The sequence below is a fragment of the Mugil cephalus genome, chromosome 16 (assembly GCF_022458985.1).
Source record: "Mugil cephalus isolate CIBA_MC_2020 chromosome 16, CIBA_Mcephalus_1.1, whole genome shotgun sequence".
Lineage (NCBI taxonomy): Eukaryota > Metazoa > Chordata > Actinopteri > Mugiliformes > Mugilidae > Mugil > Mugil cephalus.
Window position 1 is genome coordinate 23,059,112 of NC_061785.1, and position 20,505 is coordinate 23,079,616.

General features: G+C 41.0%; 1 protein-coding gene across 3 annotated transcripts in view; it reads right to left on the reverse strand.

The window, feature by feature from the left end:
- Positions 1-20,505, reverse strand: part of rbfox3a (RNA binding fox-1 homolog 3a) — a 440,273-nt gene that overhangs the window by 370,700 nt on the left and 49,068 nt on the right. The window contains exon 1 of one of the 3 annotated variants that reach the window (XM_047608702.1): positions 2,017-2,113. The exons of the other annotated variants lie outside the window; for them this stretch is intronic. The gene's annotated coding sequence lies outside the window, so the exon portion shown is untranslated. Of the gene's footprint in view, positions 1-2,016; positions 2,114-20,505 lie in introns of those variants that run through there. 3 annotated transcript variants of the gene reach the window in all.

The window sequence follows — 20,505 nt, forward strand, 5'->3', positions numbered from 1 at the left end:
CGTTTTCTCTTGCCTGCCATGCAAAATGCAATGTGCTGTACATAAAATCACAATTACAGCAGCAATTTGAGGACAGAACTCCTCCATTTTATTGCACATGGGCACATTAAGTGCACACGGTCATTTGAAAGCTGGATATTGGCTCTTGGATGCTGTATGCAATATTTCATATCATATTTCATAAGTCATCAGATGTGGGTCCCTGATCTAAAAAGAATCAGAGACCAGTCTTACATATATTAGACAGGATATTACCAAATATTTCTCAAGAATGAGAATGAGAAACTCTTTGTTAAGCATGTATTTTAAAAAGTGAATCTGCTACAAACACTTACTCTACCTTAGAGTAACAGCATCGCTCAGCTGAACTTGAGTCTCATCTGCAACGGATTATCTTCACTAACTTTGCAGGGGTTGCTGGAGCCTATGCCAGCTGTCACTGGGCGAGAGGCGGGGTACACCCTGGACAGGTCTCCAGTCTATCTCAGGACTAACACAGAGACAAACAACCATTCACACTCACACTACACTCACTCACACCTATGGGAAATTCGGAATCACTGGTGAATCAAACGAGCATGTCTTTGGAGATGGGAGAAAACCAGAGTACCCGGAGAAAACCCACACAGACACAGGGAGAACATGCAAACTACACAGGCCGCATTCAGGCCTTGTATTAATATCCAGATTAGATCCTAACATCAAATTACAACTAAAACCATGGAAACGTCAACACACACAGTAATTTCATCACTGTGCTCTTTGAAGCAGTGACAGAAAAATCTCCAGTAATCAAATTTTATTGTTGAGGAAATATGTAACTTAACTACACGTAGCTCCTTATACATCAGCTTGACTGTGTGAGTAATTAACCACATGCTCATATGTTTAATGACAGTATCACAAACAGTGCACTCATAAATAATCACTCATCACTAATTCAATTCAATTCAATTCAATTCAGTTTTATTTGTATAGCGCCAATAACAATACAAATCGTCTCAAGACGCTTCACAAAAACCAGCCTGCAACCTCCAGAGCAAGCCTGAGGGCGACGGTGGCAAGGAAAAACTCTCTTTGAATGAACATTTCCTTTCCCTGAATGAGGCCAAACTCCACTTATGCACCCCCTGTTGGGCAGGAGGTCTTTAATGTGACCTAGGACGCACGTATCAACGGCATACATTAGGAACTTCGGAATATACAGTAGGAACTAGTCAGCAACACACAAAAAAGCTCCTGATCATTTGAGTCATTGTGGCAAATTCATTCTTACTATACAATTAGTTAGAGCCAAGTTACAGCTTTCCTAGCAATTTTTTTGCATAACATTATGACCACCTTCATAATATTTTGTAGAAGAGATTGAAACCTGGTTTGTAGACAACCCGCTCTACCTACTAAGCCACAGTCAGCTGTGAGGGAGCAACAGAGTAGTGGATTTGAGCTGGGTATGCTTATACAAAATCATGAATGGATGCATCCCAGTGTTGAAATGTAGTGATAACCCGTAATTTCCATTTATGGTTGACATATATATTGTTGCCAACACATTCTAATCTGTTTCCAATGAATTGCTCAAATCTGTCAGCGACAAGCCTTAAACTGACTGAAGCTGTCTTTGGTCTTGTCTGGAGAGTCATCTGGCAGGGCTTTAGGGCTAAGCTTTCCATGTGGAGGACCCGTATGTTTCTGCTTGGGAAGGTTTGAAGGGAAGAAGGCTGCTGCTGTATCACTCCCTGATTCCTCAAACTACTGGCCGGGCTGAGGGTCAAATCATATACTATGTGTGCATTGCAAGCATGTTAAATAATTTTTAGTTGACACACAGCTTTTGAGTCAGAGGTGGTTCTTTGCATCCCTATTTTAAAACAAAGCTAAGATTTGGCAATAGCAGTGTTTAAACGGAATTTATGATAACTCTGACAACATGTGAACGACACAACACTTGATGTCCTCTTCCCCATTCGCTGTAGAGCACACCTGTAGATCCTAAGACTAATGCCATCGCCTTACCTAATAGATGTGAGAAAAGCCTCAGACATGTTTAAAAAGCCTTCTCCATATATCTCCCTCCATGACATGATGGTCAGTGAACGACAACATCCACTTGGTGCTGGGCAGGAGAGAAAAGAAATTGAAGGTTGGAATTGAAATTCTGTGTGTGTGTGTGTGTGTGTGTGTGTGTGTGTGTGTGTGTGTGTGTGTGTGAGCCCGGATGGTAATTGTCAGGGTTTGGCAGGGCAATCAGTTCCATGCCACTGAGCGCCACGTCTCGACATGTTCTATAGCAATTCTCAGTGCACACAGGCGCACACCCACTCCAGACGCCTGACCCCCGCACCTGTTCACTGGTGTGAGACGGAAGTAAGAAGCCTGTTCCCTACTGCCTTGGCTAAGAGGAACAAAGGAACAACCTCCTACACACACACATACACACATACAGACTACATGTCAGGGCGCTGCAACAATGCAGACTCAGATGCATTCAGTTTTAACTATACAGTACATCACACACACCAATAATATACATTATCATTGTTACAGCTGGAACTGAACTACAAAAAAGCTAAATAATAGTGATACATGTAATATAGTGTGAACCTGTGATATGTTGATGTATTTTTCAATTTTGTAAATTGAAGACAAAATGAAATAGAATTTATATGTGTGTGCTTTAGGTGAGTAAAGCAGATGAGTAAACTTTGTCATTCATTAGATATGTTAGCTTGCTAGCCTGACTGTGTTTGTTGTAACTTGATATTGCTCAAGGCACCACAATTAGCACTGCCTCTGGGGTTTGCAATAGGGTCTTCTGTTGTACCAAAGAAACAAGACCAGTGCAAAGAGATCAGATTTGATGTGTGATAGAGTAATCTACCGGTTACAGTCACTTTTAAAACTTCCTCAAGTGTCTCGATCCGCTGGATGGTGCTCGGTTTATTAATAAAGAACGAGGTTATTATGGGCCAGACGTTTAACACCACTTGTCTGTTTCTGTTTATTATCTCCTCTTTTGAGCGCTGACGTTTTCACTACACGCTGGTCTGTTGACAATATCACATGATGGTGGTGACCGACGCTTCACGTTAAATTATCCGACGTTTCATCTAGTTGTTTTCTTTTTGCTCAGGTCACTGTGTGTTACTGGTGGGACGAGGCGGAGAGGCAAGGAGAAGTGAAGGCGAATGTTAGCATTAGCATATACATTAATTTTGTCGTTGATGTTAGCCGGAAGCTAACGCATATTTGTATAACGGTGTTTTTAGTATATGAAACTAATTTGTAAATTTTGTTTGTCCAGTTTTACAGTGTTTCTCAAGTTAATACTTGAAGCGGATCCTCTGACGTGCTTAATCCAATGCCTTATTTCCTAGTATGATACAATCGATTGATTACCTTTTAAATCGATATTAGATCGATGTATGCCGTCCGGTCAGCCAACTTGTGGAGCACAGATCGATGTAGTTGGATCGTAGGAAAATAAATCGATTCATCGATGTAGAGGATGAATTGTCACACCCCTATTTGTTAGCATAAGAAGAAACCTGCTAATAACCTACACTAGACATTGTAAAATACAAATGGAGCCAAAAAGTTATTAACTACTTAGGACTTTTGTATCTCTAATAATAAGTTTATATTTGCAACTCATGCTTTTCAGTTTATGATTTTTTTTTATCCATTTCCCATTTCTACATCCATCAAAAGGTGACATTGTCACAATACCAGAGCATCTGTTACTGGGTTATGCACAGTTACATCCAGAGGCTATAAGCTCAGAGAGGTGGTACCCCTTTCAATGGAATCCACAGGTGTGCAGAAAAAAGATTTCAGATTTTCCGACAAATCAGATGGGAGCTGCCCCCGTTTCTTTCCTCAAGAATCACAAAACTCTCCCACACATCATGTCCCACAGGGGCAGTATCTTTATGTGTGCTGAGTTTAATGATCTTCCACCTGAGGAAAATTCAGACATAGTTGATCTCAATCCAGTACTAAACACACATCCAAACCCTAACTATTTCTCTCTCACTTCAGTCAGCCCCAGCGTAAGAACTGCCATAAACCTTCATAGGGGATTCCTTTCAACCGGCGTAAGTCACAATTAGCATCTCACTTGAAAGGAATGTGTCAATGTGTCCACATTAACTGTCTGAAACTGTTCACAGTCCTGAAAGTGCTGAATCACTTGGCTCTGCTGCTGACAAACAAACTTGTTGTAGTAAGAACAGACAATGGGACAACAGCAGGCTACATTAATGGCCATGATTGAATATGCAAAGTACAGCTCCTTGAAATAACCAGTAGCCTGCTTATATGCCCTTCGAAAAACCTGCTCTCCAGCAGAGTGGTGTACATCCCAAGAGCACACAGCAGTTGACTTCACATCGGTGTGTGTGGCATTTTCACAGCCATACAGCACAATTTCTCATCTCCCAGTGAGAGTTTAGAAAATGAAAGTCTTATCTTTAAGTTGTGTCATCTGGACAGGTTATGTGTAGACTGTGTGCTGTATATGCTGGTGCACAGAAAGATGCTCAGTACCCATGTTAGGTTGGGACCTTGTGCTGACCCCTATCCACACATTGGAAGATAAGGAACTAGTACCATTTACGATTAAGTTGGATGCCACATCATCTTGTCATCAAGGCGGAAACATCTATTTCTGTATGCCCCTTGGAAAAGAGTTTACAGAAACAAATCAGGTGACTAAATTCAATCCTACTCTCTTCAGGGCACAGCGGCTCATTGGTTAGCTGCGTGTTCTCCCTGTGTCCGCGTGGATTCTCTCTGGTACTCCGGTTTCCTCCCACCTCCAAAGACATGCTTGTTAGGTTAATTGGTAACCCTAAATTGACCCTAGGTGTGCGTGTAACTGCAAATAGTTGTTTGTCTCTGTGTTAGCTCTGTGATAGGCTGGTGACCTGTCCAGGGTGTACCCCACCTCTCGCCCGGTGCCAGCTGGGATAGGCTCCAGCAACCCCTGCGTTCTTGATAAGTATTAAGCGATATGGAAGATGAGATGAGATGAGATGAGATGAGATGAGATGAGATGAGATGAGATGAGATGAGATGAGATACTCTCTTCAGTACTTCAGTGGACTTTACCCTTTGCTTCTGCAAACTATAGTGAAAAACTAATTTGAGCCAAAAGCCTAAATCTCTTAAAACTAAAGCCAGGGCTCCTTTTATCTCTTTATCTAAGATAGTATGGGACTTAGTAGTGTATTATGTTATGTATGTGACATTACTTGTTAGGTCAAAGTCACGGCCTACTTGTCGCTTTTGGAAAATTCAACTCAAGAGCTATGCTCAATGAGGATTTCTTGGATTATAGTACTTCCATATACACATCCATATGAGGTGATAGTGCAATGTTCCAGTTTTTATGCTAAACATGACTAAACAAGCTAAAGAGCTTGTTAATTTTATCCAAAGTGCTTTCTGTGTCTGTGCATGTTTGCTTAGCCTTTCCCTGGTTCAAACACACAGACACCTGCAGCTCTTTATATATTCATGACACAGACAGAAAGAAGAGAAACAATGCAACAATTAAACAATGTTTTCCGGATAATGCAATCTGATCTCTATGTTTTTATCGATTTTCACCCTCTTACTCAAAAACACTGTAGCTAAAACCCACTGCCCAAAAGATAGACAAATGAAAATACAGGCAGAGAGTAGGGTTTTTGCACATAAATACACACAAGAGGTAGGAAGTCCATATGAAAAGTTTTTTCTTTCCCAACAACAGATATTTGTGAAAAGCCATTCAAAGAAAAACTAGTTTCAAAGAAAAAACCATGAGGGCGGCACAGTGCTGCAATGGTTAGTACTGATGCCTCAAAGCAAGAAGGTCTGGGGCCTTTCTGTGTACATGTTCTCCCTGTGTCTGTGCGGGTTCTCTCTGGTGCCATACAAAGACATGCTCGTTAGGTTAATTGGTGATTCTAAATTGGCCTGACCTGTGATAGACTGGCAACCTGCACCCCACCTCTCGCCCAATGACAACTGGGATAGGCTCCAGCCACCTCCATCTCATTCTCAAGTCATTATAGAAAACGAGATGAGAGAGAGACAGAGAGAGAGAGAAAATATACATATTTCTATAGTTACATTTTTCCTGTCTGCTTGGACAAGATTGTTTTATGGACAAATCCAAAACAACAACAACAAAAATCTTTCTTTTTTTAAACCATTTTTTTCAATTTGAATGGTTGCTTTGGCCAGTTGTTCATCGTGCTACTGCTATGATATGCTGCTACTTTAATGTTGTATTTGTTTTAATGCTGGAACTTTTCTAATGTTATATTTTTTAAACTTTGCTGCCACAAATCACGATGTTGTGCCCACCAGGCTTCACCTTGAGGTTGTACTTTTGCTGATGTTCTGCCAACCAAAAGATGTGACAAAAGTTAATCAGAGTCATTTCAGGTGAAGATAATCGGTGTACTATTTTGCAGAGAGCACAGAGCAAGCACTGAAATGCCCGTGGCAAAGATCTCCATTTTTAACAGGAAAAAACACTGAGCAGAACCCAACTCATATGAGGGCACCCATATGCTTGAGGGTTGACACAGAAGAGGGAGGTGGGACAGAAAACAGGAGAGGATTTATTTCTGAACACAACTACCTACACTCTAAAAAGAATTTTTTTGGCTCAACCAAGAATATCAACATAACAATTTCCATTTGTCTTTTTGAGTTCAACTTCTCATGAAATTACTTTTAACAAAGGCTTTATTGAGTTACAGGAATTATCTTTTCTTCTACAATCAATAGTATATTTAATCATGACCTGCTTAATATTTGCTAACGTAAACAATCATTTTTAAGTTCATAACTCATAAAAATGAAGTTGTTCCAAATAGTTTCTTCACATATTTAAAAGAAATCTTAGTTAATTATTAAGTTGATCTTAGTACCAAAAATAATGAATCAACTGAATACATAAAATATTGTTTGTAAATTAAAAGTTGAATCTAAATTAATAATAATAATTTAAAAAAAAAAAATGTCTACATAGCCGCTGACCAGTCAGGGTGCTCATGCTCACCCTTGACCACTACTGAAAGAGCCTATGATGGGCACATGAGCATCAGAACTGGACGAGAGAGCAATCGAAGTGGGTGGCCTAGCCTGATGAATCACGTTTTATTTTCCAGTGCTTGCGTGTTGCTTACCAGGGAAACATGTGGCACTATGCAATACAGGAAGAAGACAAGCCAGCAGAAGCAGTGTGATGTTTTGGGGAATCTTCTACTGGGAAACTTTGGGTCCACGTGGATGTTACTTTCACATGTACCACCTGTAACAGTTGCACCGGATCTCAGTCCAATCCGGCATCTGTGGGATGGACTGGACAAACAAGTCGAATCTATGGAGACCCCACCTTGTAACTTGGGCTGTTTTGACAGTGTAACACGTATGGTGTATGTTATTTAGAGATGAATGGCAAGTTTCTAGTGCCCAGTAGAAGAGAAAATGTGGGAAGTCTTTGAGATCTTTCCTTGTAATATCTGACAGATGTGCATTGCAAGCAAATTAGTTTTAAATCCTCAATATTCTTATAAAGATGTTAATAAGTCATTGTTCTGTCAGAATGCCAGGTGGGAATGCGACGGGAACAGTCTGTTATGTTGTTGTTGTCTGAAACTCCAGTGAGTGAGAGTCCACTTTCTTGTTAATATTTTTAGAAGTGAATGTGCCATAGTTGTGAAATGCTGTTCCATAAAAAAAAAACTATCAGGGCCTATGAGACTGTTGTTAGGGAGTATGGTTCAATGTTTAGCATACTTTTGTATGGATGTTATTGCTTGTTTAAATGAGAACACTAGCTGCTAGCTGGATGGCTACCTGCCAGTATTTCCCATGGGGCATAGCTGGCATGGTGAAAGACAAAGGAGCATTGCGCTCCATATTGTGTAATATTAAAGCAGTTAAAATTAGTTGAACGGTTCATTATATGTATATTTAACATTTAGTACTGTTTGTAATAACTTTTGTAATTCATGTAGGTAATTTAATTGCAATCATTGAATTTGCAGCACTAAATACCAGTTGTTTACACAACATATGGTAATCAGTTTCAATACAGCTGAGGTGTAACATCCTATGCTGAATATGCATTAGAAGACATTGTTGGATTTGGAGACTTAATGAGATCTCATGTTAGAGGTGAAGAGCGCATATGTCCTGCTATATGGTAGACTACGAGTAGTGACAGATATATACACATATATACATACACAAAGACAAGAATTATAGTTTGTTTGTTTGATTCAATTCTTCCTATTTCTTTATCAGCTGTCAATTTTAACGTATCTGTTTACAATTTCATTATTTTCCTTTTTTACTTGTTTGTACGGTGTATATTGAAGGCAATAAAACTGCCTTCACATCAACTCCTTTGAAGGTATTGACATTAATGTCTCTGTTATTCCTTTTGGTTGAGGTTAAAGGAGTTCTGCAGCAGCAAAAGGGGGACCAACTCAATATTAAGAAGGTGTTATGACATTATTTCCTGAATGTCCTACATGAAAGTAATATGGGTTAGTTTGTTGTGTCCCTGAGTTTATTACGCAGGCTTATCTGCAGCCTTCACGCAGCACTAGGATCCTTATTTGTACATGCCTATTTTTGTGGCTATCACAAACACAAACCATATGTTTCTGCCTCTATTTCAAATTAAATACTTTGTGCTGCAAGAACAGATTAATGCCAAAAGTCTAAATAATTTGTTCCAACTAAATACAGGGTTTCTCATACAATGTTAATGCTGTGGCGGCCCATCAGGGTGTAATTAACTCCGCCAAAGTCTCATATGAATCGGAAATATTTGTGCACTTCTCAAACAACGTAGTGCTTGTGTTATGGTTTTCCTTTGCTCTGAAAAGCACCAGTATCTGAATCCAATATCCACATTATTGCTGTAATTTAAAGACGGACTGACAGATCTTATTTCTGTTCTTTTTATTGTACTTGCAAACTATATCAAATATTGTATATATTTTTTAACAGGGTTGATAGCGTCATAATTATATAATAATTTGACAATAACACAAAATTAACATCCCACCTTTTATCCTAAAAACAACAACAATAAAAGTGTGTTAATATCATTTTAATAAAGAGCATTTCAATAAAGTTATTTTTCATCGTATTACTTCACCACAGAAAACTCAAGGTGCATATTGGCTTATATGTCACTTAAATTTTCAAAAAACAAGAAGTTCTTATAAGTATTGATGAAGGACACAGATGTTTGTAAACTGCACATGTAAACAATTTAATATAAAATTATAAATTATAAAATTATAGCGAGGCCTATACATGATGCCAGCTGTGGCAGTATTTCCATGAAAAAATGTCTGACTTCTAGTTAAGTTTAGTTTAGTCAGAAAGCAAATCCATTTTAAAAACACGTCTAATTGTTGGATATATAATGTAATGCTTACTCGGCAATATGATGACAAAAAAGGTCAAATGCAGTATAGCATAAAATAAGTTCATACATTTTTTTCTTGCCGTTTTGAAAAGACACCACTCTGTGTGGCAGTGTGTTTTTTTACAGCCTCATGTTAATATATAAATTCATAAACAAATTACAACCTCTGAGAATAAGAGACATTTTGAGTATTTTAAACAACCTATATCATATTAATGTGTTTTCATTCCAGCAGCTGAGTGTCATAAACATGTTCCCTCACAGCACTCTCCACTTGTTTTCTAGCATCTGGCTCTCATAACTTGCTCAACCATTAATCAATTAATTTCAAAGACTGACAAACACACTATGTAAACTAATGCTCTGCCTGTCTACCCCTTTGCTTCTCTATCAAATCGCTTCAGAAACCCCTCATTTCTGCACCTACATCTCCTTTCCCTGTGCTAAATGTGTTGTTCCTCTCTGCTGTGTTGTGCTAAGCCTCTTTAGTTTAAAAGAGGACAGCCGTCCACAGAGACACAGTAATTAGGGGACAGGAACTGGCAACTGCCAGCTTAAAGAAAGAAAATGTCTGATAAAAATGGAAATGGAAGAAAGGCAGAAAAGGAAAGAAGGAAGGGAGGGGAGTGGGAAAGGGAAGAAACAAAGGAGAGACATAAATAATAAAACATTATCCCCTGTGTCCAGCGAAAAAGATGCGCTACCCCCTTTGTCTTATCTTTCTATAAATATCCCATTCTTTTTTCTCATTTGGCTGGACGCGTATTTTAGACAGCAGAGGAAAAGCTAGCGGAAAGAAAGAAGATACAGGGAGGGAGCAGAACAGAGCGTAGCGGAGGGAAATTGTTCCCTAAGTGAAGGAATGCCAGCCTGTGCATGTCAGCATTTCCAGGCTGGCAAGGAAGCAGCGCCCGGCAAGGGTGAGCTGATGTGGCAGAGAGCAGAGGGTGTGGGAGCTGTGGTGAAGGGGAGGAGCGGTGGACGGATGATGGGGTGGAAGCAACAGAGGTCTAGTTACACAGAATCTGCTGGGCTCCACCCGGAGGGGACGTCTCAGGCCCATTCAGAATGCCGCCTTGGCACCACGGAGACGACCAGGCTGTCACACACACACACACACATGCATGCACACACACGCCTGTCCATCCCTATTCCTGCCTGTTGGACCTGGCCTGTCAGGCACGGCGTGTCAGAATATTTATCAGCAGGGAAAACAGCTTGTCCTCGTTGTTGCTGTCATGTATGCTAGAGGGGAGTGAGAGAGAGAGGGGGTGAGAGAGCAGATAACAGACAGACAGAAAACACTGAGCGTCTGTGTGTATGCTGCTTGTTGACTGGTTGTTGTAAAATATGTTCTAATAAAAGTCCAAAGTGGTTACGTCTGTCATCAGTCTTCAATCATGTATATCTTTTTTTTTACTTTATCTAAGATACCTTAACTCGACCCACAGTAAGCTATGCACACATACACTGTCAAGAATAAAACTAAAAACTTCTTTTGCATACATTTAAAAATCGAATACGGCTTAAAAAAAAGATCTGGTTCAGTGCAACATCATTGTTCTGTTATTCTAATACATTACCAACCAAAAGGGTAAATGGTGAAAGTCTTTCTCAAGACATGTAACATAACTGTCATCCAAATGAAACATCTTTCTCATAAGTGACATGACACAACACTGAACCCCACATTTCTAGACTGTTAAAGCTCCTGTTATAGCTTCTGTGAAGAATTATCTTCCTCATGTCTCTGGCTTCTGACACTATTGACTCACATGTAATTGTGTGACCATGATTGGCAAATGACATTTGGTAATTTTTCTTGAATTTCATACAGACCACCAAACTGGGAAAACATCTCGCCAGAATCCTCAAGGGGCTCCTGAGCTCCACTGAGCTACAAATATTAAGATTTCAGCTAAATCCAAAAGAGATGAGGATTTAACATGTGCGCTTTAAACGGACATAATATATCAAGGATCACCAGGCTGTCTGTGAACACACAGAATGGGAGGGAGTCAACCTTTAATGAGGGTTTTTCTAACTCTGCTACCAACCTCAGATATGTAACAATGGTCTTAAGTGAGCCTGTGAACCCACACTTAAAACACAATTATACATTTACAGTTAGTTTCTTGCAATCATCATCAAGACAATTCACAGATTCCACACTTTTTTTTAAAAAAACAAAACCATTGAGTTTGTTGCTGTTTTACACATAACATCACAACATGGTATATACAAAGCACAAACACAATATGCATGCATATGTGTTATTCCCACATGTGTAATTCAAGAGCTACTCAGTAAGAACCTTAATTTGGATATTAGATGTGATGTTTAGTTCTTTTGTAAATGCATAACAAATAATGCACTTTCATATATTTTAAGAATCTCAAATTGGGAATCACGCTACAGAGATTACATCAACAGAAGAGCAGCGACAAAGTGTCTCATTCTGAATTTCTCAGCCCCCAGACTGAGCAACACACACGTCCACAGCCGTAACACTATTTGGCTATTTTGGTTGATTGCCTTTCATGTCAGTTTCCAGTCCCGGCATGGTGCCTCGTCCGCCTGCAGCTTGCCAGCTTCAAAAGCTGAGCTGACCTCATTTCCCTGTCCTCCTGCTGAGCCCGGCCCGCTGCAGATGGTCAGGCACACGGAGCTGATCGTCATGCTCACAACAACACATCTTTGTTCCATTCATCTCTGCACTTTGACGGCTAGTTAGGCAGCTGGTACGTGTATGCGTATGTGTGTGTTTGTGTAAGCAGGTGGATGCAACTGCAAAAGATCTGCACAGGTTACGGTATCACTTGAAATTTGATTTGTTGCCATTACAAATACTGCAGATGCAAAGGGGAGTGAACTTTATGTTACATTGTTCACCGTGACTCTAGTGTAATGGGTCAATGAAGCCAAATACCAAAACAAAAATAAATAAAACAAGACAAAATAAAGCAAAGCAAAAAGGGAGCTAAAGTGAGCTTCTTTTAAACGACAACTTAACATTCAGTCCTAACTTTTCTAATAAGTCTGCGGGAATACATACACAGCCATGGTCGCATTTTGGCACATAAATAAATCAACTAGTCAGAGGAGATAGACCCTCTGAACACTCCGGCCATTGCAGCTTCTACACATTCAGAGACCATTTAAATGCTTCTAAAACATTGTCTTGATCTATGTTTCCAACATAGTAAAATTTTGACCAAGCATTTGTGTGTGTTTGAAGTGTCTGGGAGTCAATGACAAAGATATCAAGCCACCCCCACCCAGTCTGCACAAATAAATGCATGCAGCACAGGATTTAAGATTTTAAGTCACATGGCTGTAGCTCAGTACGTAGAGCTATTCGTCCACAAACCAGAAGATTAGTGGTTCAATCCCTGGCAATGACCACAAGACAAAGCGTCCTTGAGAAAGACATTGAACCCTGAATTGCTCCTAGTACTTGGCACTGATGTGTGCACTGTTATCATGTGTGGTGACCAGCCAGTACATTAATTACACCTAGTTAGTGCCAGGTTAGTCCCCGTTTCGTCTTCATAACTGCCTTAATTCTTCATGGCATAAATTCAGGAATGTGCTAGTTTGGTCCATATGGACATGATGGCATTATGCAGTTGCTGCAGAGTTGTCAGCTACAATTTCATGAAACAAATCTCCTGTTCTATCATGTCCCAGATGTTACTATTGGATTTAGATCTGGTGACTGTGGAGGCCATTTCAGTATGGTCAACTCATTGTCATGTTCAAGAAATCAGTTCAAGATTAATCAAGTTTTGTGACTTGGAGCACAATACGGTTGGAATTGGCCATCAGAAGATAGGTACACCATGGTCATAATGGGAAAAAAAGTATCATCAACAATATTTAGGCAGTCTGTGGCATTTAAATGATGCTACAACAAGAAAAATCACAAATAAGTTTTGTGCAGGGGCAGAGGAGGGACCAGTCTACAGCATAGGCCTTGTGACCAAGGTCAATCACTGTAAGTGTAGCAGTGCTCTAAACAGCCTCAAGCTTCCAAATTGTCAGAGAACACGAACATTTAAACCAAAATGTGCCTTAACACACTTTCTTATGGCATGGATGACTCCATAAAATAGGAAGAGCCCTTTTTCATTGGTTGTAAAGCTTAAAGTTATGGGGAGTATTTGAACATGTGGTGGAGGACATGAGAGCAGTAATTGGGGCATTTTCTGTCTTAAATGAAAATGTTTTGTCTGAGTTGTGCCTGTAAAGCTCACTGTGTGTCTTAATTTGGTTTGGAATCTGGAGAATAAACTGTCATTTGAAGGTGATAACTATCTAGATGTACTTAGCAAAGGAAAAAGAGAGGAAAGTCATTTTGTGCGTTGAAGGTAATTTGTTGACACCTTCCTCTGATTTACAGTTCTCTTGACCTTGCTTGTGTTGCACAACTGAAAAGCACTCATAAAAATATTAAAATGACAAAGAACTGTAAAGGCACAGACAGTCTTGAAAATTTAAGCAGATGGACTGCGTAATGATGCTTGTCCTCAGTAGTCATCCATTATTTGGAAAATGTCATAAACCTAATGGGATTAGAGGCTAAAGGCAACTAGCTTCTGGGAACAGATTACTGAAATCCTATCTACAAAGTCCCAACACAAACAGCTGATTACTTTCAATATATGTTTTAGCAAGAAGTGACCAATTGCACAATGTAAATTCACTGCTGTGACTGATGAACACAAGGCAGACAGAGATTTATGGTTGAATGTGCTTCACTTTGAAGAAGTTCATTTGCAGCACTGAGTTTGTATGTTCTGCTTGGGCCTATATCTAGTTGCTGTAGCTTCTTTCCAAATTCCAAAGACATTCTTTTTAGGTTAAGTGAATATCCACACCGTGGCATAAACGCTGGCACAGTGGCACCTCCCTGTGTTAGGACGATTGTTGCTTTACGTGTGACCTGATTTCTTGGGTTTGAGCGACAGCTCCCACCCACAATCCCCGCAGTGCTGTGGCTGCGGACCCACCCACATTCCCAGAGATCCCCTGAGGGAGGGATGCAAATTCCACCCAGGAGCATGGCCCCATCCACCCATATAGTCTAAAGTTGGGCACAGGCGCACTGTGGTCTGGGATGTCTGCATTCAACCAGGTTTGGCAGAAACCTGGTTGAATGTAGACATTCAACCAGACACAACAGCCATTTCAGCTCCACAGACAGATAAACTGCTCCATGAAGTTGCATCCCACACACACCCACACATGTATCGCAGTTATCACCAGTGATCAATTCCATTTAGATTAAAAATAAATTCAAGCGCCTTTTTGAGTGCCAAGATTTCCTCTTATACCACTCCTGGTTGAATGACCTAGTTTTGTCTTTTCCCCTCTTGAGAAACGATTAAATCCTCCGGTCAATGTGGTCCCAAACATTTTATATCCAACTTCTGCTCAAGTGGTAAAGCCCTAAATCGCACACTAGCTAGGTAGTCAACTTGATTCATCATGTTGAATGAATGAAATGTGAATTAACTATCGGTATGTTACGTTACATACGTTAACCAAGATAGTCCTTGCCATCCTTGCTTCAAATCAGCCAGTGAGAAGCACTCTGGGGCCCTGAACTTCAGGCCCCACCGCTCAAACTGAAGTGTGCACTGTACAGGGCCATCTTGGCTGTGACCCACTTAGTGGAAACAGAGATGCAGTATTAGGGACAACAAACTATTCACACAGACCTACACTACAAAACGTGTCGACAGAGGGAATTGCATTTGTTCATCAAATGAACACTGACATTTTATTGGGGATATTTTTATTACTTTACTTTACTTACTATACTTTATTACTTTACTACTTTTATATTACTTGGGCGCAACAACATTTTTGACACACAAAAATCTACAAAAGTTTATAATCCTCCCCTGCAGAGCAGTGCCCTCTGGTGGGGGCTGTGCCACACGGACCCATAATGCCACTTCCCAACATGCACATACAGTTCGTCCATCTTCCTGTGCCTCTCGTTCTCCGTGAAATGTGATGGTAACTGGAGGTACCAGATCGGCTCGGGGAGCATCTGGTACTCCCAGATGATGTCACAGAGTCATTACGGATGGTGACGTTGCGTTTTATTAGTAGTTTTTGCATTTAGCATTGTTGTCAAAGCTGAGCAGCTTAGCAGTTTTGTTTAGTCCTTTTATTCTTTGGATAAATTAAAGGTTAGTATTTCATATTTTTAAGGATAAAACTTATGGAATATTTTTATGCCTACTAAACGAATGAATTGACCTTGAATTATTTTGTCATTTTATTATTATTGTTATTATTTTATGAATAATGTGCTGTCATTATATTTTATGTCTTTTGTGGAAAATAAAAATCAATCTCTTCCAAACATATTGTGAAAAATAAACTTGTGTTGTCTAACCACAAGCCCTTCTCGCAACCCGAGCCGAATGGAGCCGAACGTAGGCGAACATAGAGGCTGAACATATACTGTAGTTGACATCATCTAGAAGCACCGGATACTCCACAAGCCGATCTGGTAGCCAGAGCAGATCTGGTACCTACACCAGGCCAAACCTCCTTCTCCCCTCTTTCACTTTCGCTCCAGCACGGCATCCCCAAAGTTCAACGGGAAAACTCAGGCCTTGCTCCGGACATCACAGGAGGTAAAGATATCTGTAGCAGTTTCTCTCTCAAATACACCAATGGTCACCACAGCCAAAGACTAAAAGTCCAGAATAATAAACAAATAAAAGCACCACAAAAGGACAAAAAACAGGCAAAGACCATGGCGATTGGTTTTTGATGCATAATTCATCATGTACTTTCCTTAATAAGTTTATGTCCTGTGGAACACAAATAATACATAAACATTTATTATCTGACACAGAAGGGAAAGTTATGTGAATACGGAGAGCTCTTAACATTATCCCTAAATAGATAAGTAAAATTTGGAGAACGGAAGCAACAGGCATTTTTAAGTGAATATGTAACATTGTTGTATTGTTGTATATTGTATATTGTTGTATATTGTCATTGTTCCTATTTGCTGTTCAAAAGTCCATTGCAGAGTTCTCTGGCTGGTAACATCAGTGAATCAGCTGAACCTTTGACAAGAAAACATCTAGCTTATGTAGATATGAAGCACTGAAAGCTGCCATTAAATGAAATATGTGATTTTTCCAATTTCAGCAATAAGCAGCACTACGCTACATGATTATCAGCAACATCACAACAGGCTTCCATCAACAGTGAAGATATGTCTGTGAAGGTTCTCAGTCATCCAGGTCATGGTAATCCAAAAAAAGCGTTGAATAAGGTCAGCTGGACCTGTAGAATTTCTTGAAGACGTTTCGCCACTCATCCGAGTAGCTTCTTCAGTTCTGATAAACTAGTGGGAAATTGAGGTTTAAATAGGAAAAACTCTGTGGGTAACACCCACCAGAAACTTGCTTGACCAGAAACTGGGGTCACTAATTACCATAATGGCTGATACTTACCTGTCCTTGAATGGGGGGAACTGTGTGCCTAGGCTAACTTACCCTATGAATAGAGCTCTAACGAGGCTATTGTCCATGGGAACCTGGAGGCTCAATGTGTGAATGTTGTTGAAACTTCTTGGGGACAGAAGTCAAAACTGAATTATAAATAGTTGGTAAATTAAATCTCAGTCCACCTCCTCTGTTTAGAGAAGGTTTCTCCACTTTGACATAGATGGCTTCCTTAACTCCTCTCTCAAACCATCTGTCCTCTCTGGCCAGGACTTTGACGTTGTTATCCTCAAAGGAGTGTCCTTTGTCCTTCAGGTGGAGGTGGACTGCTGAGTCGTTTCCTGATGAGCTGGCTCTCCTGTGTTGGGCCATGCGCTTGTGTATGGGTTGTTTGGTTTCCCCAATGTACAGGTCTGTACATTCCTCGCTACACTGAACCGCGTACACTACATTGCTCTGTTTCTGTCTAGGTGTTTTTGTCCTTGGGGTGGACCAGTTTCTGTCTTAGTGTGTTTCCAGGTTTGAAATAAACTGGGATGCGGTGTTTACCAAAAATTCTCCTTAGTTTCTCTGATACCCCAGCTATGTAGGGGATGGTGATGTTCTTCCTTCTGTTTTGTTCCTCTTCCCTGTCCTTCCTGGGATATCTTTTTGAGCCTTTGACAAAGGCCCAGTTGGGATATCCGCGTGTCTTGAGGGTTTGTTTAATGTGTGTTCCCTCCTTGTCCTTGCCAGCCTGTCTAGTGGGGACAGTCTGTGCTCGGTGCTGGAGGGTTCTGATGACTCCCAGTTTGTGTTCCAGGGGGTGGTGTGAGTCAAATAACAGGTGTTGATCTGTGTGTGTGGGTTTCATATATACTTCTATGTTGAGGCTTCGATCTTCTTCAACACGTACCAAACAGTCCAAAAAGGCCAGACAGGCCCCGCTGATGTCCTCCCTGGTGAACTTGATGTTTCTGTCCACTGTGTTGATGTGTTTAGTGAAAGATTCCACCTCCTTTGTCTTGATTTTAACCTATGTGTCGTCCACATATCTGTACCAGTGGGTGGGAGTGGAACCTGCAAAGGTGTCCAGAGCTCTGGTCTCTACTTCCTCCATGTAGAGATTGGCCACGATCGGTGACACTGGGGACCCCATCGCACAGCCGTGTTTTTGCCTGTAGTAACCTCCATTGAACTGAAAGTAGGTGGTGGTAGTTTATCAGAACTGAAGAAGCTACTCGGATGAGTGGCGAAACGTCTTCAAGAAATTCTACAAGTCCAGCTGACCTTATTCAATGCTTTTTTTGAACAGTGAAGATAGTTTTTAAAGTTTGGTCAAAACTAGCTCTTCACAAAAAACTGTATCTGCAGTGTGTCTCTCTGTTATATCCTTTTGCATACTGTGACAGTGCAATGCTGATACACGTACTATCTCAATACAGATAGATAAGTACAGTATTAAAATAATGAAATTTTCTCTGTGTTGATCTGTGTCATGCCCCAGATTGTCCACATTACATCGAGCTCCACTAAACTGCCATTAGGCCCTGATAGCAAAGTCTTAGTGAACTATTACTTTATATTCAGGTTCCTCAAGCGTGCCTATAGCTTGTCTTCATTTTTGAGTTTTACAAGCAAAAGAAAACCCTAAGCAGAGCATCATAGCATTATTTTACAGTTAAGCCTCGGGATTAGAGGTCTATTCTGCCACGGCACATTACTGTCCTGTTAGGGACGGAGATAGCGAAAAATGTGTGTGTATGTGTCGTATCAACATAATTCATCCTCAGAGATGTTATCGGCCCTTATATTCCACAGGCATAACAGCAAGCCTGAGTGCACACAAATAGAGGGCATGATGCAGAGAGATCCAGAGAGAAAAATCACCCAGCAGTGTTACAAACCGCAGAAACTCTCCTTACTTCTCTCTGCTTTAAACTGAATACAAACAAAGCCAATTCATCAACTCACCATATGGTACAAATGAAAAACAATATGCTCCTAAGACATCATCTGCAGTTGAGTGGAGAGGGTAAAGAAGTTTTGGGATTTTCAAAGTCCCTTTATTCAACCATTGAACCAAAAACATTACTTCGCAGTGACCTAAATTAATGACAAACTAATATTAAGGGTTAAAAATTGACCAGTAGCTCCCCATCCTCCCCCACAGAACACAACACTCCCCCAAAAGTCAAAACATGATTTAACGCCAACAAATTGTCCATCATCCTATAGTAGGAATGGTCCACCCTTCAGCAGACCTTCCAGCATCAGTACTGGTTCCACAGCACCCTGATTCTTCATCCTGGCAGCCTTGAAGGTGTCCAGGTGAGGGGTAGTGAAGATCAGCAAGTGACCTCCTCCCACTCACCAAAGGCTAGGGAGATGGACAGAGAGGGAAAACTGTAATCACAGTCCTCACTCCACTGTCACACCGGGTACAGTACACAGCAAGTGCTCTCAGAGATATTGATAGAGCAGGGCACTCTGTGGATCAGCAGGAACTATGTGATGTTGCTGCTTGCACAAACTCAGTCTCACAGAGGTTCGAGTGGAAACTGACTGACGGAAGCATTCAAGTCCTGAGAAAACTGTTAAAGAACAAGGGTTCATCCAACAGCCAAAAAACCAAGGACTCGTAGTCTTGAAGACCTTGAATAACTGCCAAGCTTGCAGCGCTGAGAACTCGGTTAGAGGCAGCTGCTCATACCCAATATTTGCCAGACCAAAAGAAGTTCAGGATGGCTCTCTGTATGTCCTCAATCAGGCCTCTTGGTGGTGTCAGGCCATGATTTTATGCCAAAGAGTTTCGGCAGCCAAGCTACTGGTAACATCCCCAACACTTTCAGCCCTTTTTCTTCCATGTCCATGATTGTCCTTTCAGGAATACAGTATGTTTGGTTGGTCTCAATGTCTTTGGCAAAGGAGAACAACTGGCTCCCAGTTCTTCTATAAGGCCAGGAGAGTACTGCCCACTGACAGGAGGCAGGAAGCGATCCGGTTTTGAAACTCTCTGTAAAAACACCAAGAAGATGCATGCGAAAAAGTTTCCAGAAATATTTAAAAAAGTCAGTGGAGAGCTCATCAACCCCTGGAGCATTCTCTGCTGCCATTTGGAGGACGGCAGCTGTTACCTCCTCCAGTGTCAGCTTTTAATCCAGAGCAACTCTTTCACCTGGGTTCTCCTGGAAGTCGGAGGCAGGTCATTTGCTTCCTTAGCGCCGCCAACCTCTCTAGGTGGAAGAAAAAGCATATAGGGGCACCCGTGTCCTTCAGCTGAATGAAACAAGACCTGACCAGAGCTCCCTTCTCTCACTTATGCAGGAAGGAGCTTTGGGCCAGCTTCTTCTCCCACAGCAGGTGACCTGTAGCAGAATGTGGAGCTCCATGCAACTCTGGCCCATGTGTACTGTCTGCTTTGTGGATGCTTTACCCTCCATGTGTCCAACAGATGAGGTGAGATGAGGTGGTGATGATACGGCCGACACTGAGATGATTGTGTATGGCGCTCGTCGCTTCTTCTGTCAGTGGTGAAGTCTGTGGTACAATTAAAATGTCCCCCAATGATGAAGTGGTCATGGCATGTCCAAC